This window comes from Chelonia mydas, chromosome 9, assembly GCF_015237465.2.
Source record: "Chelonia mydas isolate rCheMyd1 chromosome 9, rCheMyd1.pri.v2, whole genome shotgun sequence".
Classification (NCBI taxonomy): Eukaryota; Metazoa; Chordata; order Testudines; family Cheloniidae; genus Chelonia; species Chelonia mydas.
This window is the reverse complement of record NC_057855.1, coordinates 97,915,555-97,942,455: the sequence shown is the minus strand read 5'-3', so window position 1 is coordinate 97,942,455 and position 26,901 is coordinate 97,915,555.

The following is a 26,901-nucleotide window of genomic DNA, read 5'->3' as shown; positions in this document are numbered from 1 at the left end:
CCATCTTTATATTTGGATTTCTTTCATTTGTATAGAAGCACTTATAACATTTTTCTATATTTAGTTGTCTGCCTCCATGTGACGTAATTGAATGGGACTCTTTTTCATTTGACTGTTTCTCTTCAGTTCCTATGTGTACTTTATCAACTTCTATCCTCTCCTCTCTTTAGAGTATGGAGTATCCCCTTTAATAAATCCTCCACTAACGGATGTCTCTGTTGGAACCGTGTGCTCTCCCCTACCCACTGGCTTTCCCCCAGCTACTGATTTAAAATCTCCTCTATGATCTTTTGAATTTTACATGCCAGCAGTTTGTTTCTACTTTGGTTTACATGGAGCTCATCCTTCCTATACTGACTTCTCCTTTCCCCAAAGTTTCCCCAGTTCCTAATAAACTTAAATTCCTCTTCTGAACAACATTGTCTCATCCATGCATTGAGACCCTGCAGTTCTGCCTGTGTAACTGGCCCCATGCATGGAACTGGAAGCATTTCAGAGAAGGCTACCATGGAGGTCCTGGACTTTAATCTCTTACCTAGCAGCCTAAATTTGGCCTCCAGGACCTCTCTCCTCCCTTTTCCTGTGTCACAGGTACCACAGCCACCAGCCCCTCCCCAGCACTCCACGTAAGTCTGTCTAGATCTCTCAAGAGATCCGCAACCTTTGCATGTAGCAGGCAAGGCACCAGGCCATTCTCCCAGTCATCACAAACCCAGCTATCTGTATTTCTAGTAATTGAATCCCCCATTGCTATTACCTGGCTCTTCCTAATTACCGGGGTCCCCTCCCCCAGAGAGGTATTCTTAGTGTAAGAGGATGCCATGGCATCATCTGGAAGGAGGGTTCCAATTTTGGGATTGTTTCCCTCCACTCCAGTTGGATGCTCTCATTCCCTGAGACTCTCATCTTCCAACAGCACAGAGGCTGTCAGACTGGGGGTGGGACCATTCTGCTGTGTCCCGGAAAGTCTCGTCTATGTACCTCTGTGTCTCCCCTAGCTCCTCCAGCTCAGCCTCTCTGGCGTCAACAGCCCGTGTTTGGTCTCTGAGGGCCAGGAGTTACTTGCACTGAATACACACAGACGCCACCTACCCGCAAGGCAGGGAATTGTACATGCTGCATTCAGTGCAATAAACTGGATAGCCCCCACTCCACTGTGGGACTTCTGCCCAGAGATGCTGGAACCAGGGGGGCTAGGGGTGCTGACGCACCTCTGGCTTGAAGTGGTTTCCATCATATCCAGGGTTTACAGATTTGTTTAATGGCTCTCAGCACTCCCACTGTACAAATTGCTCCAACACCCTGTGCTCTGCCTGCATTTTGTTTTATTCTGGTGTGGGCAGGGGAGGGGTGTGTGTGTTTGGGGGGGGGGCAATTTTTGGCTAAGTTTAGAGGATGTTTGTTAGGTGTGCCTGGCTCCCACTCTCCCTCTCTAGACTGTCTCACAAAACTCCCATTTGCTGCTCCTGTTCGCTAGCTCCTCTGGTCATTAGGTGTGGGCTTTTTAACCCCCTGTTCTCCCTGAGCAACCCTGTCCTTGTCAGGGATCAAAGGTTGGCGGGCTAGAGCCTCGTTAGGAAGCTCTCAGCCATGCCTAGCCGGCTGCTAGGCTCGGCACACAGCCCCCAACACACCACACTAGGAAGTTCAATCCAGCGGGCACATGGCAAGCAAAGAAGTGCACAACAAGAAACAGAGTGACAGACAACAAACTTCCTCACCCCAAGGCTCCCGCAGTCGTATTCAAGTCCCATTTTCTGAGAGCAATCAAGCCTATCCCCTCAAACTGGGGCAATGAATCCCCGTCGGGTGGAAAGCAGGCAATGGTCACCAACTGTCTCACCCCAGTGGAGCATCAGGACTAGCACTCACAAAGTCTGGGTCCAAAAACACAGGCCTCTTCCTCTTGCACTGCTTCTATCTATCTCCTCTTCTGCAAGATAAGGGTAGTGCTGCAGCGGTAACATGCCATGTTAGGATGTAATACGTAATACTATATAGAATAATATGATGTTATTACACAATAAACCTACATGCTACATCTGCACGGATCTGCTAACCCTCCCACCGGGGGCAGTAAGGACAGAACCAAAGCTGTACAGCTCAAAAAACACAGGGCCCCTCCCAGCTGAGCTGAGAGCAGCAGTAAGGGTTTTATCTTCTCTGTGGGCAGCCACATCTTCACACACATGGTACACCCAGCTCCTCTGCTGGGTACTGCTAACAGTCACTTTAACATGCGGGACACACGACGGCATGAGGGGCATACATACATTCCCCTTGCCCACCAAACAGTTCCTTTGGTAGCACCTATCACACTCAGGGGCTAAGGGACTTAGGTGCTAACGCCTATCCTTGCTGTTAAAAGGTTGTGTGGTTAATTCCCCACGGACAAACACTATGCTAAATATATATATTTATATACATATAAAATAAACGAAAATGCAGCGATGAGGGCTGCTTGCAGTATTGCCCAGACCAAATGGTGTGCAAGGCCTGGGCTGAGAGTTTAGTTTTTAAACAAAACATATTTTCTGAGGGACACCTCAGCTCCTCCCCCATTTCCCACCCTGCCAGCAACTTCCTAGGTTAGATACAGTCCCATCCTCCTGTAATCATCTGGCCAGCCCACTACTGGAGCTGCCTAGTAGGGAGTTGACTACAATACCCATCAGTCCACATCGAAAGCTCTAAAAAAAAAAATTCCATATGGAGGAAGAGAACCCTCCAAAAGCTCCACCCTGATGCCCTATTCCAAAAACTACCCAGTGCATCTCCCCCGCATCCTTCTCATACATAAAATGTTGCTCTGTTCCATTCCGCCTGATCAGCCGTCTCTCACCTGGGATTGTGTTCTTCAGAACTGCTTTAGTGGTACTTCTCTGGCCTAAACCTCAGCCAAGTGGTAAGGCATGGCTCCTAGTTTCTATCCACACTGTACAGCAGTCGTCTTCAAATACAAGAAACCCAGCATTAACCGTGACAGGGTCTTTGACTGCACTCGGGCATTCGCATTATTGACCATACTAATGACCAGAAATACTGCAAGTAACTCAGTGGAGTCAAACCCTGCAGCATGGTAAATGGTGCTTTTTTAATGGTCACCACTGGATATTCAATATTGTACCCAAAGATATGAGCATTAGCTTCTGTGCACAGCTTGAATCCATAAACATAATTTAGACAACAACATATTTAAAATAAATTATTTACCAATCAGGACAATTTTCACAACTTCCATTGAACAAGAACTTAGAAAGTGTAAAAAATCATCCATTTTTGGCAGATGAACACCAGGAAACGTCACATTTTAATAGTCACAAGTAACACTATGCCTCCAAATTCACTCCCCGCATTTTCCTTTGGGAAACTCTGGAACTGGCTTCTCAGCTCGCTTGTTCTGTCACACAATTGCTGCAGCACAGGGATACTAAAAAGGGGGGAACGACACAATACTGTGCCTTGGTGACAGTGACAGCTCTGATAGTGTGGGCTGCACAGTGACACTGTGATTTTTTATTAATATCTCTGCAGTGCAGAGATCGGCCACAAAAAAAAGGAGGAATATCTGAGGGTGGGTGGCATAAATCCTGTCTACGGACCTACAAAAGAATGCAACATTTAAGGTAAAAACATTGTAGGGAAAAGAAACCTAAACAATGCCCCATGTATGCAAAGAAAACACAGAGAGTGGATGAGCTCTCCAGATGTTGGCTTCATGTTGTAGGTGCAGTTATGTGCAAGCAGAGTGGGACATCTGAACACCTGCACCTGGAAATGAGATACCTAGGCTTTCAAGGGACCTAACATGCACCAATCAATAACTGAGGGTGGAAAATGTGTCCTCAGTTATTTGCACCTGCAGTTTGTGGGTGCACAAAGGGAGGCCATGAAATTTTGAGCCCACCTAGGGAGCGTTTCCTTCGCACTGGTTAAGACTGGCAGCCACGTGCACTGATGTCCAAAAAGCAGCTTCAGACTGGGCAGTGGCCGATCTAGTTTCCCACAACGCCCTGCCAGTGGGTGAAGTCTGCAGCCCTGCCAGTGGGTGAAGTCTGGCCTAGAGAGACCAGCCCTATGCCTCAGGGGGTGGCTCGGACTCCACAGTCCACTCAGCGTTTAGCTTTTCTGCTGAAACTAGCCCCAAGGTTGCTGGTGAGTCCCCACTGGGGCAATGGTTCCAGGAACATGGACACCTCTCTGCTGTCTTTGGGATGCAGGCCAACGAATGTCCTCCCCACAGCGCTCAGTAAACTGGACTCCGCCACCCTAATCCCATTCACCATGATCCCCGAGGTCTCCCTCCCCCTTAATGCCATTGTCCCCATGGCTGCCCCTGGCTCACCCGAAAGCCCCACTGATCCCCTGGCTGCCACTCATGCCCCTCACGTGCCCTGCTCCCCTTATCTTTGGGCATCTTTTCAGAATGGCCAGCTGGTCCACACACCTCTTCATGATGCAGCCAAAGGGAGGGTAACTGCCCCCAAGGCCCCCAAAGAGATGGGCACTCCAGGGGATGGGAAATGGCCTTCCCACATCCTGCAGCGGTGGAGTCAGGCCAGCAAATGCAAACTGGTAGAATCCAGCCAGGCCAGGCCAGGCCCAGGAGATGCTGCTTTCCCATGTTGGGGAGGACGAATTTCTGGAGGGGGAGCACTGGAGCCCTGTCCAGGCCCAAGGGAGGAGGCAAGGATATCAGATCTCTGCTGGGGGATGGGGTGCCTCCTGCCTCACCTTCTGCCCCCGTTTGGGGAGGGTTGGGAGGGAATCGTGTCCTGTCTCCCACACTCCTGCTCTTGGGAAGGCATCTGCCCCGTGTGACGCTCCCCCTGCAGCCAGCAGCCCCACACATGTCCCCGCAGCCCCAGGCTGTCACACGCCCAGCTGGCCTGCATGTGCAGCTCACGGGCCACCAGAAACTGCGGTGGCAATAACCGCGCAGCTGCTGGCTGTTCCCGCACTGGACCTGAGGGGAAGGGGCAGCTGGGACCGTGAGGAGGGCTCAGTACTGGCCTTGGGCAGCACCCCCCCTTGGTCGCCGACACACACGTTTCCATCCTCCCCAGCTCCAGCTGCCACACACTGCTACCTATCATTCAGACACCCTGAGAAACCCAGCTGCCCCAGCTCCTGCCCCGCAGCCAGCCAGTCCCCACCCAGCACTCACTTACTCCCCAGACACCCATCCGCCACCAAGCCCCCTGCGACACCATGTCCTTCCCCACCCCTGCTTGGGGGAGGGTGTGCTGACCTGAAGCTGAAGTTTCTGGCTGTACACAAATTATTCATTGAGCCAGGCTGGATATTTGCAAGGCATTTGCATAAAATGTCAGAAGGAGCATTACAAAACTTTGCAGCCACAGGAAACGGGGGAGCATGTGTTGGGGGGGAATCAGCTCTCTGTGCTGTCTGAGGGAGAGGAATTAGAAGCGCCAGGGTGGACAGGGCTGAGGCCTCGTCTACAGAGACATGAAAAAGCCTGCGGTGCTACTATCCCTGGGTAGCACACAGCACTCTACGTCCGGGCGCTGAGTCAGGTTTGGGCCCAAGCCCCGCTGCTGTCCACACATACGTCAGTCTGACTCAGGTCAGCAGGCCCTCATGACCCAGGTCTGAGGAACCTGTGAGGGGGTGGGTCCGAGGCCGAGTAACACGGGTGCAAGCCCTGTCATTTTGCAGTGTGGCCGCAGCTCAAGGTGCAGATCCAAAGGGCTGTGTAGTGGAGCAGGGACATGAAACCTGGGTTCAGCTGTTTTAAACCCAGGTTTACAGTGTGGAGGCTCAAGCCTGGGCTTGGAAACACTGAGTCCACAAGGCCGGGTCCCACAGCCCCAGGATTCCTGTGCAGTGTAGACAGACCCCCTAATATAGGTGGAGCTGCATCGTCACTAGTACAAGGACGGATTTCCCCGGAAATGCAGCAGCTGTAAAGAATGAGATCATTCCCAACCCCTGCCTGGCCGAACGGCCTATCACCCGGGTGTGTGGAGCAAAATTCCAGCTTCAGGTGGATGGAAACCAGTGTGGGACAGATGTGGTCAGGGACAGCTGTTCCCTTTGCAGTGCTAGGCATCAGCACTTTGTTTCTTATTAAAGAGATTGGGGGAGGTTATTGTTTGTTTTAGGTTTTTTGCTTTAACATTTTTAACTAATTAATGAGACATCGAATCTCACCACACCTCAAGTCTTTTACAGCTTATCCGAGGTATCTGGAGAACAAATGCTCACACCCTAGTGTAGGGTAGTGGCTGGAAGTTCTCTGGCAATTATTCAGTGTATTAACATGTCTGAAGAACCCCACCCAAGACAAGCAAGTACCAGCAAAGTAAGATGATTCATTAGATCCATGCACTAGCCTTTCAGAGTCAGAAGCCAGAGTTCAAATCTGATTTGGGCCATAAATGAGAGGACGGTGGTGATCAGATCGAAGTCCCCGGTGGACATTTGTTTACATCTGAAAAGCACGGCATATAATTGCTAATTCAGCTCAGGGGAGGCTCCGAGGGGGATACGAGGTGTGTGACAAGGCTGGACTGAGGTGTAATCACCAGAGCTATGTAGTGAATGAACCAGCATGTTCACACAGCGTCTGCCTCCAGCTAGCGCTAATAACCTGCCTTGAATTCACAAGCATTACAGCCACCAGAACTCAGAACAGACAACAGAATCTTGGCACCTGGCCTCCCATGCGAGCCGTAATGGAAGCCCTTGTGCTTTGCTACCTGATATAGCCCTCTGGAATAGCACATATGAGAAACATAAGCGGATTGGAGGAGCCTCTTAAACAATCCTCTATTTACAGCAAAAACATCTGTGAAAAGCGAAATCAGACCCTGCCATTTTACTCAGGCAAGTAGGTCAAGTTAGAACACTCAGGTCAGCCACGTGCAATGTGGTATCAACCGGTTGCACACGAAGAGTTCCCCACTGGATACTCTTCTAGGGCTCAGAACCCCATGGGAGGACTGGTGATGTGGGGAGAAGCGCCAAGCAAGTCTCTCTTCAGAGCGGAGCGCTGTGTTACAGATCTGTGTTCAAATGGAGCCTGCTCACTCAGCAGATCTGGGCCGGGTGTGTATTCAGAGTCACTTCTGAGGACTTGACTGAAGACTGTCCTTACCGCTTTAGTTCTGTCAGCCTTGCAGAGCTAACCCAGCTAGGAGAGAGCAGACTGGATTCTTTTACCTCTCGTGCAGCAACAGAATTGCTAAATACATTTCAAATGCAAGCCTACCCCTGCAAGCCCACTGTCTGCAAATTACATCCCCTCTATTTCTGTGCCACCCCCACGGGAGATCCTCTCTCTCTCACACACACACACACATACGCGCGTGCGTGCACACACACATACACACTCCCCTCTTTCCAACAGATTGATTGGCTCTGCAGGGCTAACTGGAGTAAAAAGCAGTAAAAATGTATGTTTGTCACTAAAGGCAGCAGAGGGGACTGAACATACATTGGGAGCAGGTCTGCTGAGTAGCATGGAGCTGTTTTTAACCTGGACACAATTCAGAGCAGGTTTCAGAGTAACAGCCGTGTTAGTCTGTATTCACAAAAAGAAAAGGAGTACTTGTGGCACCTTAGAGACTAACCAATTTATTTGAGCATAAGCTTTCGTGGCTCCCTAAAATTCAGACCTTCCTAGTACAGAACTGGCTGGGTTTGTCTTTTCCAGCTTTTTCCAAAAGCTACACCTCCAATATCTCTGCTGTAATAAAAGAAGGCAAAGCAGAAAACAATGCAGTCTGTTTGTGTATTATACACTGGGAGAACAGCTGCTCCTCCTAAGCTAAAGAGGAAACGTTGGTACGAGAGCTATAAAACCAGTTACTACTTTCAGTCATTCCATCTTACCACCTCGCCGCCAATTCTATAGCTCAACTCCAGGGAGTGGCAGTAATGCATAAGGTACCGCTGCCATTTTCAGCACTCCGAATGCCTGTTTGGCTGAGCAAGCCGGCAGCATTTTTGGAACACTTTGGAATGTATACAAAGAGGAGAAACTCACTTCCCAATGCTCCAGAGCGTCGGGAGAAAAATTGTGGGTCATCATCAGGTTCTGAACCCAAGACCTAAAGAACTTAAAGCATGAGTGTGTACTGCCTAAACGAAAGGAGTAACTCCTTTGCTTGCCCAGCTCCCAATTCCCTTCTTCGTCATTGAGTAATGGGGCACAACCAAGGGAGATGCATCAGGTTGCATCAGCACCGTTGCTACAGAGATCATTCTCTTTATCTCCAGCCTTATCTGTTCTGCGAGGTGTGCAGTGTGTTCCAAAGGGTTCTGTCTGCAGGACCACGTACTGCTTCATACACCCTCTTCCTGTCATGAGGCACAGAGATGGTTTAACTGTTAGCCCAACAGGAAACTGGGCACCATGTTTACAACAGAAGGAATAATCAGTGAGAGAGGGCGGGAGAGGAGAGATGGCATACCAAAGGCAAAGTTTCCCAGAGGGATCATTCCTAAAAATAATACAGCTCAGATGTTCGGCCTCCCGAACTCAACAGGGCACTTTGTTCAACCAGCCAAGCTTTGTATTAGCCTGTGTCTCACTAGAAACCCTGGAAGTCCTTCCAGACAAGTTAGCGAGTGGCAGTCTGAGTGCCTTTCTCTCACAGAGGGTTGCTGGGTTTCATTCTCCCCAGTGGAACCTCTTAGGGGGATTGCGTTCTCAGAGCTCATGCGCCTACGGAACCTTACCCAGCCGGGGGCACGGAAGCAGAAGGAGAGACGTACAATAAATGGAAGACTTTTTGCTGACTGGGAGGGAGGATTCTTTGCTTCGTTTCTGAAATTAACAGTGTTGGATGGGAGAAAACATTGGTCCTATTTTCTGCTTTATCACAGCAACAATTTTTGACAAGACAGCTGCTTGGATGTTCTTTTAATTTGGAGGGAAATATTTTTGCCCTAGTAGAAATAATGTTTCCTTACATACAAAAAGCCACCCTTAAATGAAATATATATAATGCAATATAATATATATAAAATGCAATATATATAGCTCATCAAAGGCTTAACAAAGACACTGTTGTACTACTGCAATTAAGCAAACAAGCTACTAGTGTTATTATACAAGCCTTACTTATGCAACCTTGTAGTTGACACGAACACAAACTGTGTGGCATATTCTCATACCTTTAGCCTGAGCAGTACCTTACTCGGCAGAACAGCCTCACTGAAATCAGCAGCGTTACCCATAGAGTAAGGTACTATACAGTGTGAGCAATAATGGTAGAATGTGGCCCTATGAACTCCTATATTGCATCAGAGCATGATAACTCTGAATGCATTTATAACTCTAAATGGCTCAAGGCACCCTAGCTGCTTGGGAATTATATTAGAATTCTGGGATATCCGATCAAAAGGAGAAAACAGAATGTATATATTAAGACATGACAGGTACTGGACTTTGCAAGGAAGCACCAGGCTACTTAGGAGCAAACATGTAAGAAAACGCTTGTATTTAGAGCTGGTCTGAAACTGGGGTTTCCATTCCGTGAGAAAATCTGAAATTAAAAACGGTATGAATCAGAAGAGAACGTTTACATTTCGAAATTTCCCACAGAACGAAAATTTAAAAAAAAAAAATCCAATTTGGAGCCGTTGAAACATTTCATTTTGGTGATGTTGATTCATTTTGTTTAGGCTACCATATTAAAATATTAAATATAATATATAATCTGTATATAATATTACACCTAACATACACGTTAAATTCATACTTAATATAATTTAAAAGTCCAAATGAAATAATCAAAAATGATCAAGTATAAATTAAACATTTTGACATTATTGAAATGAAAGAAAGAGATTGTCCCATCAAAAATAAGTTCAGACTTGCCACGTTCTCAGGAAATGTTTCAGTTTTGACAAAATGGCATTTTCTGATGGAAAACTGGTCCATTGAAATTTTTTTGACCAGCTGTTTGGGATATTTATATTACTATACGTACCAACATTTTGTGGGAAAGAAACTCAGATAATAACCTTTGTAGATTTTTAAGTAGCTCCCCCTAGTGCAGACAAACAGAAATCTTAACAAACACACTGAATTTTATGGAATCTGCACAATCCACCAGTGTTTTAATACATCAGGCGCTTAAAATATGTTTCCAGAGAAAATGTTTGCTCCATTAGAAATTCAGTTGGTTCCCACAGAAAAATAGCCATTGACCCTGAATGACTGACTGACTCCACATTTGGTATAGACACAAAGAATGTGGTCTAAATTCCAATGCTTTTGACCCAAAATTAACAGGTCAGAGAGAATATCTGGTAATTGCAGCTCTGGCCTATTTTCCCCTATTGCTTTTTCATTTATAACATATCTTCCATGGGGACTGCTCTACCTATTAGAATAATAAGGTTATTTTCTGTGTCTAATCTAAGAAAATAAATTAGAAAGTCTAAACCTTTCATTAGATCTCAGAGAAGATAATTTCTCGGTCAAGGAGAGCTGAGGCACTTAGGAATACGTGTCCAGCAAATAGCATTTATTAATTATGCATATTCATACACTCATATGCATGGCAGACAGCCTCCACAATCAGCCTAATCATAAGTCCCATGCAAACAAATGTGCTAAGTGAATAGTACTTTTATTGATACAAATAGAAATACAGTAAAGAATCTCACTTCTGCAAGTATCCATGGAGCGAAATAATAGAAATGCTATTAAAATTCAGACAAAGAAAGATTGCATTATTTCATCCAAATTCAACATTGAATTGGTGCTGATGTAAACATAAAGACTCCCTACCATCATCCTGAGTACCAACCACAAAACCCCAACCTACACCCCTGCCCCCACCCAAATTAGGAACATTTTAAATACTTTTGTTTCTGTGGCATTTTTAATTTTTGCACTTGATGGAAGGCCAAAAGTGTGATTATTTCTGAAACATCAGATCCATGGTGGTCTCAAGTAAAGAAATTCCAAGTAACAACTTACAGCTTTCACCACATACCAGGTTTTAATCACCAGAGCGCTATCCATAAAGTGGGCAAGATTCTGAGCCCATTTACAGCTTTGCAGGTCTCAAGTAACCCCAATGAAATTAACTACAGTGGTGTAACTCTGAGCACAAATCATCATCATGGCCTCCTTGCCAACTGGGCACCACCCATATCGGTCTCTGGCAAAGCGGTGAAGGTGGTGTGGTTGTATATTCAGTTTATGTCTATCACTGGCAATCTTGACACCCGAGTGATCACCAGCTGTGTAACGGCATTCCTTGGGGCATATGCTTCGGAATTCATTGGTCTTCCGGGCTAATAATACGGCCATGCCAACAAAGCCGCTGAAACCAAACCAGCGCTGATGGAGGCCGTTGCTGGCGTCAGCTTCAAATATCCTAATTTATGACCAGAAAGGCACTCCCAAATGGTAATGGGAGGGACTTAGTTTTATCTAGATTAATAACGAGGCCCATGTGTGCTGCTCATTGACCAACCAGTTCAGGGATCAGCTGCAGCCGTTCACCAAACCCAGCCCAGATGACAAAGTCGTCCGCGTGTTCAAGATCTCAGAGCGGAAGGGCGCACACCTCAACACCGCCAAGAGCGGCCTCCTCGAGCTTACCCGTCAGCCGATCAGTGCCGATACGGAATGACGACGGTGACGGAAAGCAGCCTTGCTGAACTCCCATGGAGACAGGAAACGGTGCTGTGTATCTGCCAGTGACTCGGACACACCTTTCCGTTCCAGCACAGAGCTCTTCTCTCAGTGCCGCCATCTTCCCTGGGATGCCGGCTTGCCTCCTCAGACCCCACAAACTTGCTGGCTGCTCTGAATCAAAGGCCTGGCAGGAGTCAATAAAAAGTGCGGCTGCTCGCGACGTACTCAATTCCGTCATCGTCTTGAAGGGCTGCCTCAAGGGAAAGATCCGGTCGGCAGTGGAATGCCCCGATCGAAAATCGCATTGCGTGTCCCAGCCTTTGCCACAGAGCGCATCGCGGATTCGTGACGTTCCCTGGGACTGACAACAGCGTAACAGTTCCTACGTTCGACCTCATTGCGGTTTCTGAGCAGAGGCAAAACACCCCCTTCTTCCAGTCACCGGGGAGGATATTAACGCACCAGGAGGTACAACAGCCACACTTAACAATGTGCTCACCTGTCTTCAGCAACTCAGGGACGATGTTACGAAAACCCTGGTATCTTCCATGACTTCAGCTTATGGACTGTGATCCCAGATTTTTCTTGGTTGAAGGCAGGTGGCTCGACTGGAATTTCTTGAAGAGGGGCTGTAGGGGACGGACAATTGAGGAGTCCACCTTGCCTCATAAACATGGCAAAGTTGGGTGCGGCGATCGTGCCAGGTGGCACCCCATAACTGGCTGCCTGAGTCGACCAGCCGGATTCCTTATCTTGCTTACACAACTGACGACAATGCTCTGAAGTCAAACTCATTCAGCCTTTGCACCATAGCGGCTTGTGCTGCTTCAAACCTGTCTTTGGAGATTCAGATTGTAGCCGTGCTTTGTTCTTAGCTCCACCTGCAGTGAGCGTCTCCTCACTGATCCATGGTTAACAATGCAAGGACTGAGGCCCCAGCACTGAGTTGGTAGCCATTTTTAGAGTTGGGGAAAATGAGGTGGGGAGGAGATGTGACTTGCCAAAGGACAAAAAGAAGGTCAGTGTCAGAGCCGGAGTTAGAATTTTGAGATCCTGGCTCCCAGATCTGTGTTCAGGCCACTAGAGCATCATCATTCTCTCCCGTAAAGAACCAAATGACTATTTCATATACATATTTACAACTTTCTTTACGGCTCTTCCCATGGTCTGGTGGGAATGTATCTGAGTTCACAGCCTAAGCTCTAGGAACAGAAAGAAGCAGACTCAGCCCTTTGGAGGGGGAGCTGTATCCAATGTCACTGACAGGGGCAGTACCTTTTCCTCCCTGACCAGATGGATCAGTTAGCATAATTGAGAGCATAGGAGATGGGGTGGGGGGGACCATTGGGGTGGAGAAACAAGGGTGAGATCTCACAAACTGGATACACGACAGAGAGGAATGAATGCTACTTGGAATTTAAAGGAAATTCCAAACATTTTCAGGGCCCTTGACAGTGGAAGACACTAAATGAGCATCCAAATGCCAATGAGACAATGGAATCTGCAATCAGCATGATGAAATTCAGGAAGACAAATGCAATGGGCTACACTTAGGAATTAAAAATCAAATGCACAACTACAAAATGGGGAATAATGGGATGGGGTAGCACTGCTGAACAGGATCCGGGGGTCATAGTGGATCACCAATTGAATATGAGCCAACTGTATGCTGCAGCTGTGAAAAAGGCTAATATTTTGGGGTGTATTAACAGGAGTGTTGTATGTAAGATGCAGGAGGGAATTGTCCCGCACCAGACGGCCTGGTGAGGCCTCAGCTGGAGAACTGTGTCCAGCTCTAGGTGACGCACTTTAGGAAAGATGAGGATGAATTGGAGAGAGTCCAGAGGTGAGCAATAAACACAATAAAAGCTTTAGAAACCGTGACCGAGGAGGAAAGGTTAAACAACTGGGCATGTTTAGTCTTGAGAAAAGAAGACTGAGGTTGAACCATGTAACAAGTTTCAAAGGCGTTAAGGGCTGATTTAAAGAGGACTGTGATCATGTCACTGAAGGGGCTCAGTCTGCAGCAAGAGAGATTTAGGAAAAACTTTCTACCTCTAAGGGTAGCTTAGCTCTGGGACTGGCTTCTAAGGGAGGTTGTGGAATCTCCGTCACTGGAGGGTTTGAAGAACAGGTTGGACAGGGGGCAGGACTAGATGACCTCTCAAGCACTCTGATACCATGATAATCTATGCTAAATATTGGGCTCTGCTGAGCAACTTCTCAAAGTAACAAGATTAGCCCAGAACAAGAATAGATGCAGCCTTAATCCACCCTCCTCATACAGAGGCAACGGAAACCTAGAATAATCAGTTCCCTGGAGCACTCACCATATGTGACTGGACAGCAAAAGCTTTCCAGCCTCTGGCCAGCTAGCTAGAGTACAGCTCCAGCCTATGGCAGACAGCTCTAAACAAACCAAGGGGGATGTGGGGAAAATCCAACTGCAAACTTTTGACTTCAGCAGGCTTTGGCTCAGGCCATTGGGGCCCGTCCTGCAATCTCCTCCTCTCTGCACAGGCCCACTGACACTCTCCCCAAACCAGCCTCTCATTTTATGTTTGCAGTTTGGCATCCACACTCAACGGTGGCAGTATTTAGATGCCAGTCTGGGTGCACAACCAGTAACTAGCTGTTTAAATTCTGCCCTTGGGCCTGTGACTGATCACAGGGCTACCGTATAAGCAGTGAAAAATGCAGTGCAGAACAGATAGGAATCCAGTTTGTAAGAAGAGTCCACCAAGAAAACCACCCTTTCTTTGGGGCCCAGGAAAGGCTCTGTCTAAGGCAAGCCTGGCATCTCCCCTCCCATACCAGTTGTTCGTTCCTCCTTCTTCCCTGTACACTTGGCAGCTGGACCCAGCCCATCTGACTCCAAACCCCTGCAAACCTGGTGGATAAAATGGAGGTTTGGGCTTTGGCTGGACCCAGGTAATGCTGGTCCAGCTGCCCAGGGGTCTCAGGTTACCAGATGGGTGGCACAGCCCATCCCAGACCCCTGAGACTGTACACACAACAATGCTTTGTTAGTCTGCCCCAAAGAGAGGAAAGAGAGAGACCTACTGGAATTTGGCCCTGTGGTTCCAGGGAGTCCAAACAAAGGGTGTCATTCTGCAAACCGTTACATGTCTTACTAGCCCTATTGGAGGCAGTGGGCAATTACTCATGTGAGTAAAGGCTTGGGTTTGCAGTTCAGAGTGCAGGTGTGTTTGAACTTGCAGAGGACAGTGTGCAGTTCCAGTTTCAAGATGGGGCTATGGGCCCTGGGAATGCCTGGTAAGAGCCAAGTGTAATCAGCAGAATTCAGAAAGTCTCTACATTAAATCCTACCCTGGAGCCCCTGGGAAAGGAGGGGAATTCTGCAAGCAGCCCAGCAGGGTTTTTGGGCAGATTCTGGATCTCAGCTTCTGCTGTTTAATAAAGAGTCGTTTGTTTATCGTAGCCTGATCTGGAGGGGAGGATGGGGCTTCTAGAGCACCTTTCATCTGAAGCAATTCAACTGGGGCAGGAGGACGCCCTTGGCACTCCTATAGCTGCTGTCCTACCTGGACCTCCAAGGGCTCTCCTGAGCACAGAATCCAGCTGGTAATTTGCCTGGCAGGGGATTCTGGCTGCATTCACCATCCAGAGGTGTAAAGGGAGACATAGAGGGGTTAACTGAATGGCCAAGGTATCACTGGCAGAGCCAGGCAGAGAACTCAGGCGTCCCGATTCCCTAGTTCCCCACAGCAAATAGAGGTGTTTTTGTAAAACCTGTCTCCCCTCAAGCCCCACCCCACGTCCTCTCCTTGCCCCAGAGGCCTGTTTCCCTGCCACAGACTGACACCATTTACACATCGGGGTTGCCCTTTCTTCTCAGCCAGGACGGCCTCCCCTATCCTATGCTGAGGGACAATCTGTGCCGGATCTTCGGGCACCTCCACCATCCAAAGTTCTTAACTCCCTCTCTGTAGCGTGGTGCTCTGTGCGTCTCTCTGCTCACAGACTGAGCATTCTCGGTGGGAGCTCCACACTGGCTTGTGCAGGGCCAAGCCGCCGCTCTCACCGGAAATCTCATGCAGTGATGGCAGCCTCTAGCTTGGAACAGATTCCTCTGCACCCGCTCCCCAAGCTGGGACTCCCACCAGGATGGAGGCTGGTGCTGAGGGGGGCTGCACCCTCCCTCAGGTGGGAGCTGCTCAGAAACTTGCTGCTGGCGCCGGGAAGAAACCCCATTGATGTGATTTGTTTTTATTCCCTCCGTGTGCGTAAGTGTTTCACAGCTGACTGCCCACTGACAAACGAGGCTCCCGCCGAGCACATCAAAATCTCACTGAAAAGCAAAACCAAAGCAATGAGTTAAACCAAGATCCCTTTGTTGAGTGCATCCGGCTTAATTAGCAGCACCGAGATTGACACAGGGATGCTTTGCCGAGCGCCAGCTAACATCACGAGGGCCTGGGTATGTAACAGCTGTCGCAGGGGCCAGCCAGGGCCCTGAGGAAGGCCAGGCTATGGCAGCAATACTCAGACCTCAGTGGCTCAGGAGCCAAATCAGTGATCAGCATTCCCCAAAAGAGCCACCGCTGTGTGAATTCATTCTTTCATTTACTATAGTACTGACTAGTCCTACTGGAACAGTCGGACAGGAGAAATATTTTGCGTGTGTGCGTGTGCGCACAAAAATTATTCTCACAGCAAAATCACTGCCCGAGTATTATTATTTTATGAGCTACAATTGGTTAATAACATAGTAAAAGCACCTGGACTGGTTAATAACTCAGACGGGTTAATAATGAACTCACCCAGTGTTTTAATACCATGTGCTGCAAAGAGACACATTAAAGAGCCGCTTGCGACTCCCAAGCGTCCGTCCAAGTATCACTGGCTTAGAGGAAGGCTTTGGAAGGCCAATAGCCTGGATGCAGGAGGCCTCGGTTCGAATCCCTGCTCCACCACACGCTTCCCGTATGAGCACGGTTCGTCTGTGCGTCAGCCCCCCATCGGGGGTATAACAGCACTTGCCTCCCTCACGAGGGGTGGGGGTGAGGATGCTTTAAAGACTAGGAGGCACTCAGGTAATGGAGGCCAGGTAGGTCAGACTGTGAATACCTGCGTCTCTTTTGAAGAGAGTAATGGCACTCAGTCTACAGCAGCATTCTGCACAGTCAGCATTAAAGTTAGTGTTCACAGAGACATTCGAGAATGTGCTGAGTAAACCTCCTAATAGTGCCCTACAGAAGGCAAATCCTCTCCCTTCCCTCTGCCACCAGCTGGGGACCTGCTCCCACTCTTCTCCCAGAGAAGTGTTAGTGAAGCATTAGGAAAGGACACATTTCTCTGTGGGTCTCAATTAGAGTTTTCCACGGACAAGTGCAGTGCGGGATTCAAAGTCTCTTGGGCAATTATCAAAATACCAGCCTTACCCAAGGGTCCCAGTGCTCCTAGGTGTGACATGCACTTCAAAGCAATGACCCGATCCAGCCCCCTGGCTAATCAAAACAAGGAGGGAGCCCAGCAGCAAACCCAGTGAGGACGGATGAGTGAGGGGTTTCCCTTGCGTTAGGCACATTCAGTATCTTTGCTAAAAGGAACGTGTGGAGGGGCTCAGAGAAAGCCTGTTTGTGTCCAAAGCACTGGACACCTTGTCTAAGGTGAGTTGAGCCTTCCACAGAGATTCCCTTCCTGGTGTCAAGGTCATCGAGACCTTGCCTTGCAAGACGAGCCTCTGGATCGGTTTTCCCCCATTACATTTGGCGTATGGAAATGTGAATGGTCAGATCAGGCCAGAAATGGGAGAGTACGGCACTCAGAACACCAAGGGGACATGACACGTCATTGCACCGGTCAGAGGCAAAGCTCTTTCTGTTTCTGTCTTCCCAGCTAGCAGGCAGGCGAAGACATCACAGTGGGGCTGGATCTGTAGTGAAAGACCAGGTAGCAGCTGAGACCAGATTACGGCGCCAGGCTAGCATTCAGAACTGGCTCCTTAGAAAGGGAATCAAAATGGACAAGCCCCCCAGGCAGACCATGCCGTAGCTCTGGAAAGTAATATACACCAATAGTGCTTGGCACGTACATGGGCCCTTCATGAGAAGGCCCCCCAGTCAGCCCAAGGCAGGAGAAGATGGCACACACATCTGCTCCTGAATTCTGTAGGCTGTAAGAGTCAGGGTGAGAGGCAGTCTTTACCACACACGGTTTGGAGGAGGGTCACCTTTTAAGGGGTCTAAACGTGTGATGCCTTATCAGGGCACTGAGAAACTTCAGGAGGAGACACCCATGTGGACTAGGAAAGCAACACAGAAACACTCGGGTGGGGTATCCTTCTGCAGGGGAGGGGAAAGCAGCTCTGAATGAGAGAGGAAATGTGGGACGTATGGCTCTGCGGGGCACAGGCCTGGTGCTGTTGTTCACCTTTCAGCAAACTTCTTTTTTGATTCACATTTTGGGCCCAAAATCCACCACACAAAGCCTCAGCCTTCACACCCAGTTCTAGTGCAAAACAAATGAAAACAACCCATTCCAGTCAGCGGGATCCAAGCCAGGAAGCCTGGGAAACCCGGTGACATGCAGCTCATCTGTTCTGCTGCCATAAGGCCACCATATACTTATGGAATCTGACAACCCTCCAGAGAGTCGTGTGGTTCCCACCTCTCCCCACGCCCGAGTGGGAGCTCCCCACGCCAGCTCGGGGCCAGCACAAAGTGCCTTTGCCACTGGAAACGAGACAAAGCCGCACCACTTCAACGGCTCATCTCGAGCATGGCAGAATAAGTTAATCATCAAAACCCAAGGCACACACCTTCCCCTGCAGTGTACCTGACTCCGACCCAGCACAGTGACTGGCCACTTTCTCCACCACTGCCTCATTATGACAGGATAAACACAGCCCCTTCTATCTGCCAGACACAAAGAGCAAAACTTGTGTTCTCCCTCTAGAGTTACCTTCATTTTTATCTTAAGAGAAAATCAAACAGGAACCAAAGTCAAGTCCCTACCAGAGAGCTCAGAGTGTGTGGTGATACTCTGCATTGTGCATAAAATGACGGTCTGTCTCTGCAGACAGCAGAGTCCTTAGTGTTTGAAAGGTGCAATGTCCCGAAATAGAATAGCGGTTACATAATTCAGCTCACCACACCTTCTCCAGCTCACTGCACACATTAAGGAGCAGCTTAAGCAAGATACTCAGGCTCTTAATCCGTTGATTTAAAATTAGGTGCGCACAGGGCCTTGCTGAACTGAGACTGATGCTAGGGCACTTTTGGAAATGCCCCGCAGCCCAGATGCCGGGCTGGTCAGTGAATGGGAGTGCCTGACCTGAAGTTCTGTAGTGGGGAGCCCCTCACTGGGACATGCACTTCAAAAACGGTCGGGGGTGTTAGAGCAGATCCCGCCAGAGGGGGCTACACAGATAATTGAACAGCCCCAAATGCTATAAAGTCTAGGTGTATAGCTGATTCCTATTAGGGGGTGTTTCAGAGCTGGGCAGCCCCCCAGGGGCCTCCGTGGTAAAACTGCCACACGCTGACAGTTGTTGAGGTCTTGGTGACAAATGAAACGGTGCAGTATTTTCACTACTTCCACGAGCTCCAATTGCCTAGGAAATGCCTTTCCAGCTGAAACAGCCCCATAAGCACAACGGTGATGGCTCAGAGTTGTCTCTACTTGCACCACAGCCAACAAATGCTATAACTTTGCCTTAAGGAACCTGAACACCATGGATAGAAGACCTGGCTCTGTCCTCTCTCTGTTAGTCGTACCCTATTTCTTTAACGTCCAAATCTTTTTCCCATCTTTTCTATGCCGCTCTTCTCCTGCGTGTCCTGTAAAATGAGCATTGTACATTAAGAGAAGGCAATGGGTACAGGATGGTCTACTCAGCAACAAGTAGGTTGAATGTTCCAAGTGCTACCCAAGAAACTGATTGATCAATGAGCAAAGCTTTGTCAAAGTTGTCCTGGCCCTTTCAATTCCTCAAAATTCACCATCCTCACAGTTAACAGGCAGCACTGTCAAGGAAGAAACAGCTTCCTTTCACTGATGGAAAGAGAAGCACAGATTTGTTTGAAGCACACATCTCAACCGCACACTCGGCCCGTGTCATGCTAAATGATCAGAACGGTCCTTTCTGGCCTTGGAATTTGTGAATCTAGGATTCAGTATCATGTGACCAGCAACATCCCCGTTCCCTGCTGCTGTAGGGATCTAAGAGTTGTGTAAGAGAAAGAACAAAAGCATGAAGATGGAGGTGGGAGATCTGGCAACTGAATCGCTCTATAGATACGGTTCTATGTTCTATTTATAATCATCACCAACATAATTACCTATTTATACATACGCACATGCATGTATGTATGCCATTTCTCTTCTTTGGTTTTAAGCTCTCAGGGCTGGGATTGTGTCTTTACGTGGCTTGCACACCACCAAGCACAGTGGCAGATTAGCCATTGGGCCAACAGGGCCCGTGTCCAGGGGCCCCCAGCCTGGTGCTCCTACTGGGGAGTGGGATTGGGGCATGGGGGCTTGCCCCATTCTGCCCATCCACCTGGTGCTTCTGCCTGCAAGTGGGGGAAGGCCCCACATCCTGACCCCACTCCCCAGAAGGAGTGCAGGTGGAAGGGGCGGGGGGTGCAGGCAGAAAGGGTGGGGAAGGGCCCCCACTTGCTCTGGCCCAAGGCCCCACAAACCCCTAATCTACCTCTGACCAAGCACATGGGCCCTGATCCTGACTGGGGACTCTGGGGGACAGGATAGGATAAAGATTAGACAGCCATGGTGTCCCCCTAGTGGAAATCTAGTTCAAATTTTCAACAGGTTCATCCTAGCTCCATTCGGCATCGAGGTTTTCGGGCAGAGACATGGGCATGTTGGGCCCCTGTTCTTCCAGCAGAGGCCAGGAGAACCCAGGGAACAGCAGAGGCCAGGAGAGCCCAGGGAACAGCAGAGGCCAGGAGAGCCCAGGGAACAGCAGAGGCCAGGAGAGCTCGGCGACCAGCAGAGGCCAGGAGAACCTGGGGAACAGCAGAGGCCAGGAGAGCCCGGGGAACAGCAGAGGCCAGGAGAGCCCGGCAACCAGCAGAGGCCAGGAGAGCCCGGGGAACAGCAGAGGCCAGGAGAGCCCGGGGAACAGCAGAGGCCAGGAGAGCCCGGCAACCAGCAGAGGCCAGGAGAGCCCGGCGACCAGCAGAGGCCAGGAGAGCTCGGCGACCAGCAGAGGCCAGGAGAACCTGGGGAACAGCAGAGGCCAGGAGAGCCTGGCGACCAGCAGAGGCCAGGAGAACCCAGGGAACAGCAGAAGCCAGGAGAGCCCGGGGAACAGCAGATGCCAGGAGAGCCCAGCGACCAGCAGAGGCCAGGAGAACCTGGGGAACAGCAGAGTCCAGGAGAGCCCGGGGAACAGCAGAGGCCAGGAGAGCCCAGCGACCAGCAGAGGCCAGGAGAGCCCAGCGACCAGCAGAGGCCAGGAGAGCCCGGCGACCAGCAGAGGCCAGGAGAACCCAGGGAACAGCAGAGGCCAGGAGAGCCCGGGGAACAGCAGAGGCCAGGAGAGCCCGGCGACCAGCAGATGCCAGGAGAGCCCGGCAACCAGCAGAGGCCAGGAGAACCTGGGGAACAGCAGAGGCCAGGAGAGCCCGGCGACCAGCAGAGGCCAGGAGAGCCCGGCAACCAGCAGAGGTCAGGAGAAGGTTTCTAATGGAACCAACTGGAGCTGTCGTGGCAAACTGCAGACTGGTCTGAGTTCCACTTTTACAGCACGTGCCAGGTAAACGGATGCAGGAGACTGGCAAGCCGTGGGTTAAAACTCTGAGTCAAGCATCCAGAGGCCCTGCAGCTGCCAGCAATTAGACTTCTAAGCATTCCTTTCCTGGGCATGGAGATGAGCTAACCCGCCCTGCCCTCCGCCAGAGAGGTGGCTGAGACACAGAGGGGCGGGGAGGAGGGAAGCGTGTGTTCCTGCTGCACATGCCGGCATCCCTGCAGGGGGACAGTCTCCAGGCTGTCGGCAGTCAGCGCCCTGCTTCCGATGAGGATTATGAACACTGCGCAGGTAGCTTCCCTGAACACCCGAGTGCATGCGCCACGAGTCGGCATTTCTGTGGTGTGGGACATTTAGAAATTATCAAAACCAGTTTCAAAAATGTCTCGGTGAAAATGAGCCTTTGCTCCTATGCTCTGAGGCTCCCAGCCTCCCCCATCGGCCAGTAGGCTTCCTGCAAGGCTCACAAGGGCCTGGGAGCCAAGAGAACTGCAGCTTGGGAGCTGGGTTCTCTGGGTTTCCAGACTCTAGCTCCCTGGGCTTCCAGGCTTCAGGCTCCATGGCAAGGACCCTGGAGGCTCTGGGTCTCCAGCAGCCCACCAAGCGAGAGAGGAACCCTGCTGTATTTCAGGTTTCAACAAACCAGCATTTTCTAACGAAAAACCATTTTGTTGGATAATTCTCAACCAGCTCGAGTTGGGAGCCTGTCTCTGCTCCCGACACACGCAGGATATGAGCGAGTTACAGCCCCTTGCTTCAGAGTCTGGCTTTACACAAGACACAGTCTTGCTCTGGTGGTGCCCCGTTCAGTCCTCAGCATATTGGCCAAGACGGCAGCTGTCATATGAGCCCTTGACATTTATAGGAATGCAGGCAATCTAAAAGGAAACTTCTAAAAAGTGGCTAATTGTCCATCCTATTCTCCACAAAGTGGCCCCATTACGCCACTTAGCAAAGCAGTCTGCACTCAACTTGGGCTGGGGCAATGAATCAAGTAGAAAAAAATCCTTACGTTTCTAAAAACGTGAGTCTGCAAACGGCCCAGCGACTGGCTGGGTTAATCTCTTTAGCAATCTTTACTTCCCAGACGCTTGGCAGCCAAGCTGCTGACCCAAGTTTTAGAATGTGTAAAAAACTCATTACATGGGAAGAGATTCTTAAAAGCATTTGGAAAATCAGACCTGTCAGATAACCTGCTTTCACACCTCCCCCCGTCTAGTTGGCTGAACAGCATAATACAGGTTTAACGGAAGATCTGCTGAGTCCCAGCCCAGTGCCTGACTCACAAGGCCAGCCTTTCCCTTCCCAAACACTCATGTTTGGAGTTACCTCCTTGTCTTTCACAAGGCCCAGCCGAATCCTCCTTGGGGAATGTGCAGGCCATGTACTCTATTGCCCCGGGGCTACCACCACTCCTTGCAGCCACTGCTCTGTCTTCAGACACCCGGAGCGTGGAATACCTGAGCATGCACATTCCTCTCCATGGCCTGGTTTACTGCAGTGACTTGTGCGAAAGAGTTTTAACTAGCATGATGGTGAAAATGCCAGAAGCGGCCAGAGCCTGGTCTACACTAAGGGTGTGTCTAGACTGCTGTCCTGGGGTGGGATTAAAGCTGGAGCTGACATACCTGAGCTCGCTTTAATCTCCCAAAGCAAGTGTGGCTTAGTCTGATCAGTTAGGAACAGCAGTACCCTTCACATCAAAAATCTCACGTGGAAAATGAGTTCCACAGGTCAATTTTCTAGCCAGTTTTGCTGTTCAGTTTCACTAAGCACCCCCACTTGCTCTTTTATTATGAGAGAGACTAAGGTGGAGAAGCTGCTTTACTATCTCGATGCCCTTTATTTCATTATATCCCATGCAGCACCTCGGAGGATCAGGCCCTAAGAGATGTAAGTTCTCCAAATTTCCAACTAAGAAAGACCCAATAAAACTCAAAGCTGCAGCCTCTTAAATGCAGCTCATTTCAAGGGCCATCACTCAGTCCAGCCCCCAAGTTAGCTACATTCCACCCAAACTTGGCGCTCCTCACTTTTAGGGTTGGAAATGATTTGCATCAGAAATAAAGAACCAGAAGACTGAGGCTATCGACGGAGCCATTTACAATATAGGGATGAATCCAACAGCGGTTTCCATTTGCAGCATGAATAGCGAGTCCCTAATCTGGGTCTTTGTCATACATTGCTAGCTGAAAGAAAAGGAGGACTTGTGGCACCTTAGAGACTAAGGTGCCACAAGTACTCCTTTTCTTTTTGCGAATACAGACTAACACGGCTGCTGCTCTGAAACGTTGCTAGCTGAGAGGCTCAAGGATCTCCTGTTTTAGAACTGGTATTAATAATGAAGCATACTGGCAAGCACTGAAATGTCTATTTCTTTTTTCATGGATCTTAAGGCCATAAGGGACTATTGGATCATCTCCTCTGACCTCTATCTCACAACCCATTACATTTCACCTTGTTACCCCTGAGCTGAGTCCAGTCACTCGTGTTTGCTAAAGCATGTCCTCCAGAAAGGCACCCAACCTTCATCTGAAGACATCAAGAGAGGGAGAACCCACCCAAACCCTGGGCAAGTGGCTCCAGCAGTTAATCACCTTCACTGTTAAAAAACTGGGCATGAACCAAGAAGAGAACATTCATTATTTAGCATCATCCACTTCCCTGGCAGCAGGCTCCAGCTGCTCGTTCCACTGACAGTAATGATGCAATAATTTCAGAAACATTGTACTTCGTTTGCAAATTTCATGGCTGAGTGTATCGATACAGTGATCCGATAGATCCTCAAGGACAAGCTGCTCCTTGGGCCACAGCAGCAAGGTGTCGGGATGAGTCACCGTTCGATGTTCATTTCAAAAGCTGAGTTGTGTTTTTGGTACACAAGGGACAGCAAGCCGGCACGGTCCAATGGACTTGTCAGAGGGCGGGCATTCAGGACGTGGCCAATGGATTTAGCAAAGGCCTGGAAACAGGAACTTCTGAGTGTTAAACCCATCTCTGTCACTGACTCATTGGATGGCACTGGGCACCTTCCCTAATCAGCTGTCTAGGTGTTAGCTTTACAACCAGTAAAACAGAGTTAATCTGTCTCACTCCAGGAACTAAGGGGGCTTATGAGGATTATTTAAGATCACAGAGTGCTTCAGATGTGTGAAGTCTGCATGAGTGCTGAGTATTATCCTAATTTGGGGCTAAGCTGAGAGTCAAGGGTTTCAGCCCTGATTGATCCCTTCTAAAATACGACCCATCATTTGCACATAAAAAATGCCGCAAAGCAGCAAAACAAGCAGAGGACAAAGCCTACGCTCTGCCATGATATGGGTAGCAGAGAGGGCAATTCAGACAAATACAGAGGGCCACAAAGCGTGCTCTGCCTTAAAAAGCCATCGAAGGAATTTTCAGATCAATGTGATGTTTGACAGAGAGCCAGCGAGGCCCCCTCCAGACAGGAGGCAGCATTTGGAAAGGGCCTTGGAGAGAGTTAACATTCTGCAGGCAGCCCTTTGCAGGCTCTGAGGCCAGTGCAGCGTTTGCTCAGCAAGGTCAGGAGACAATGCATTGCAGTAGCGTAACCTAGAGTCAGAAGCAGCATGTACCCCAAAGCATGAATCAGCAGCAGCCTGCGAGAGCATTGGCTAGGTTCTGGCCACATTCCCAGGCTGAAGCGCTAAGCATGGATCAACTCCCCTCACCCCCGACAACGTCCGGCCAGTCCCCACCACGTGCTCACACACGCACCACCAGGAGGAAATCAGAGCTGCAATAGCATAATGTATTCTGAATGCGTTTGCACCAGAGAACGGAAAGCCGCCATTCTTAGTTATAATTTATGTGCAAGTCGTGACTGAGCTGGAGTACATGGAAGATAACTGCACCACGGTTAGTAAAGGAGGTGTTCCGTGCTTGTAGCCATGAACGCTCCTCACTGGTCTGAGGGCAGTGTTTAACTTCTACTGATCTGAAGTCTTGGGGTTACACAGAGACTGGTTTAGTACAGAATAGGGCCCAGATAGGACAGAAGGTACCTTTTTTTAGTTACTATTTGTAAAGGATTCTAGCAGAGTTCAGGAGGGGCCCAAGAGCGTGGCTCTGGACTGGAATGGGAGTCAGAAGACCAAGACTCCATCTCCCTAGCTCTGCCACCAAATTACACTATGACCTGGTCATTTCACCCCCTGTGCCCCTGTTTGCCTAGCTGTAAGTGCAGTGAGATTTCTAGATGGGAAGCACAACCTTACAGCAAAATAGTCTGATCATTACTGAAATTCAGGACTGACCAATAAGGAGACTGGTGGGGTGTCTTTTTACATCACAGCAGATGATTGCAGTCCTCCTCTCGCCGTTTGTCATTTCCTATGCAGGGGGGAAAATGGGAGAGTTAACTACGTGACAGATGAGCCGAGGGACAGAGACAAGTCCTGGAGTCTGGTTTTTAAGCAAATAAAAGGGCTGCAGCTTTCAGACTGACAGCTGATCAGAGGAATCGTAATGTCTAAGCTTTGGAACAAGGCTTTAACAGGAAAAAAGACAGAGGAATGTTAATCACCCATCTGCCGTTTACGAGACACGAAGGGAAACAAACCAATATTTCACATTATCATCTGAAACCTGGAATGCCTTTGAGGCTGATGAGACCTTCACATGTTACCTGATGTGCTGAATCATTTGTCACTGTTTCAGGAAGCAGTCACCTCCCAGAAGTGCTCTTCTCTGCTTAAAATCGCTCCTGTAGTCACATAAACTGCACTAGCTGACTACGAAGCACAGGAGATCAGAGCTTCATCATCAAGATTCAGACTCATTCTGCACCATCCCTAACAACACAAGTGCCTTCTCTCTGCTCAATTGACCTTGCAGGCCCTTGTCTAAGGGAATGTGTATACACTCTGTGAGGCAGGATTTACTTGGTCTGCTAGGCTTTTCAAGTGATGATTTTGGTCTCTCCCCTCCCCACCCCTAGCCTTAGTCTCATACAAATTTACTATAAGAATCAGTTTTTCAGTTTGTAAAAATCCTGGTCAAAATATCAACAGGGATTCCCAAAAAATCTTACTTTAGTATTGTACTGTGTAGAAACTCAACTTTTGAGTTTGCTGGAGTACTATATAAAGATGAGGCATCTTTAGTTAACAATAGAAATGGCTGATACATGTCATCATGGTCAAGAAAGACTGGATGGTTTCCACTAAAAAAGTGAATTTAAAGGGATACTGTTAAGTCAAATTTGGCCTTAAATTCAGGCTGTCAAACAGGCTGAGCTTAACACCAGTAGAAAGCTTTCCGTGACATGTTCTCAAAATAGTGCTAACGGGAAACATTTTTATTTCTGAAAGACAAGAAAACTTCCCCTCGGCCTGTTTGCAACTCAAACACAGGGACACTGGAGTAGGCAGAGGCGTTGCTGGAACTCACGTCACCTGAGAGAGCATGATGGAGCCATGACCAGAATTTTGCTAAGGAGGGGGTCCAGGTTCCCTAACCAGCTATTCCAAATTGGAATGGCGTTGTGACCTGGGGCACGGGAAGGAGCTCTGTC